The 2259-nt window shown below is 41.7% G+C and overlaps 1 pseudogene; it reads right to left on the bottom strand.

The window, feature by feature from the left end:
* Positions 1 to 360: 360 nt before the first annotated feature.
* Positions 361 to 1361, bottom strand: LOC122210294 (annotated as a pseudogene).
* Between the last annotated feature and the right edge of the window lie 898 nt (positions 1362 to 2259).

The following is a 2259-nucleotide window of genomic DNA, read 5'->3' as shown; positions in this document are numbered from 1 at the left end:
TTATAATTTTTAATATTAAGAGATCTTTTCACCCTCTTCTTTCTCCTCTTTTTTAGATACTCCAATTATTTGTACATAAGCATGAAGTGTCCCACAACTCATTGATGCTCTTTTATTTTGGGAGATTCTATTTCTTTCTGTGTTTCATTTTGGATGGTGCCTATTTTTATGTCCTTAATTCACCAGTCTTTCCATCTATAATATCTAATCTCCTGTCCATCCAATTCAGTATCTCCAATCTTGTAGTTTTCTTTCCTTTTCTTTTTTTAACACACAGCTGTTAGTGCATCTTTAAAATATCACAAAGAAGTCTGAAAAATCGGGCATCTTGTGGTTTCTGTAGCTGAACTAACTTAGGTCTTATTCATTAGCCTGCTGAACTTTTTCTTTCTCAGAAACAGATACCATCCAGAAATTTTCTGATATCCTTATTTTTAACTCTTGTGGGTTGCTGAATCAAAGCAGCTGAATTTGATGTAAGTTCAATGTCATTTCCTTCAAGAATTAACTCATCTTTCTGGGGAGATACTGAACAGGCAATGCCTGACCTCATCTGAACCCAGCAAACAGATGTATTTCATATTTCAACAAGAGAACCATTCTCCTGAATAACAACATTGATGGGAAAGTGAACATACACATGATGTGGGAAACAAAGACAGAAGGAAATGGCAAATAAAATTAAATTTCCTTATAACCTGCAGCCTGCTGGCCAATACTTGAGGCAAGCAGAGGTTTCTCCAGGAACTCCCTGCTATCTTAATGCTAATGCTTTGCCAGAAGGAAAACCAACCTTAGCTTGACAATAGCTAGGCCTCCAGTATCCTGGGAGTCTTCTTTAGCATATGAAAATCTCATTGGAAGCTTCACCTTGACTTTACCTCCCCCAACTCCCTATTAGATAACCAGTTTCTTTTCATGGTCTTGCGGCCGCTCTTCCTGCCCCTGGGTCCTGTCCTGTGCTTTAATAAAATCACCTTTTTGCACCAAAGACATCTTCAAGAATTCTTTCTTGGCTGTCGGCTCTGGACCCCACCACCCCACCATCACCCCCAGAAAAACTCAACACATAGACTTCATCTTGTAATGGAAACACTGTTTAACACTCTTGACCATGTTTTTTGTACATGACTACGATAGCGTGAACAGTAGCCACTTCCTTTATATTTCCCCACCATTTGTCAACTCAGAGCCTCTACTTTTTCTTTCCAAGGAAACTGAGTTCTACATTGATGTAGTTGAAGTCCTTTCACAGGTTTCCTCTGGGGGCCTTCACAGTAACTAATAGTATAGCCCTTCAGAGTGATGTCAATGTTTTCTGGAATGCTGAAGGTCTTCTTGAGAATGATCTTCCTTCTCATGGTGGATGCAGCAAAAAAACAAAACAAAACAAAAAACCCTCAAATATTTTAGTTTTCAACTCTAGAAGTTTGGTTTGGGCTTTTCTTAAAAATAATGTTTAGTATTTTTTTGAAAGAGAGAGACAGAGCGTGAGTGGGGGAGAGGCAGAGAGAGGGGGAGACACAGTATCCCAAATAGACTCCAGGCTCTGAGCTGTCAGCACAGATCCCTACACGGTGTTCGAACTCACAAACCGTGAAAACATTACCTGAACCAAAGTTGGACACTTAACCTGAAAAGGAAAGCTGGTGAATGCAAATAAAAAGGGCCAGCCAGATATCCAAGGCCAGAAACTCCCTTTGCATGCCTTTGACTTCTGCAATCTAGCTTGCCTCTTGCATCATCTAGCAGACAGGAACCAGAAGCTTGACTATACTAGTCCCGCCCACCCGGAAGCACATATGTATAAAAGATCAGTAAAACCTGAGTGGGATGCTCAGCTTTTGGAGATGACTCACTGGGCAGGCAGCAGTCTTTTCTGATTCCCTAAGTACTGTCGCTTGTCCCTTCCTGGGCGCCAAGTATTTGCTGTAACAAACGGACTGAGCCACCCAGGTGCTTTACTTGTTGGCCATTTCTGTATCATCTCTGGAGAAGTGTCTGTTTATGATAGGAAAAGATAGGATTCAGTAGGCAGAGAGGGAAAGATTAGGGCCTGAGGTCCCTGAGTGAGGAAAAACACCTATTTTGGAACAATGCTGGGAGTGTCTGACCACAGCAAACCCCCTCAGGCATAGGTTTCTCTTAAGAATGTAACAGACCCCGCCTACTCCCCCTAGGTTTCCCCTCTGGAATTTGACCAAAGACCTAAGTATGGCCATAGACCAACCCTCATACAATGGAAACGAGCCAATCGGG

Source organism: Panthera leo, chromosome E3 (assembly GCF_018350215.1).
Source record: "Panthera leo isolate Ple1 chromosome E3, P.leo_Ple1_pat1.1, whole genome shotgun sequence".
Lineage (NCBI taxonomy): Eukaryota > Metazoa > Chordata > Mammalia > Carnivora > Felidae > Panthera > Panthera leo.
This window is presented reverse-complemented; position numbering and strand designations above follow the sequence as displayed.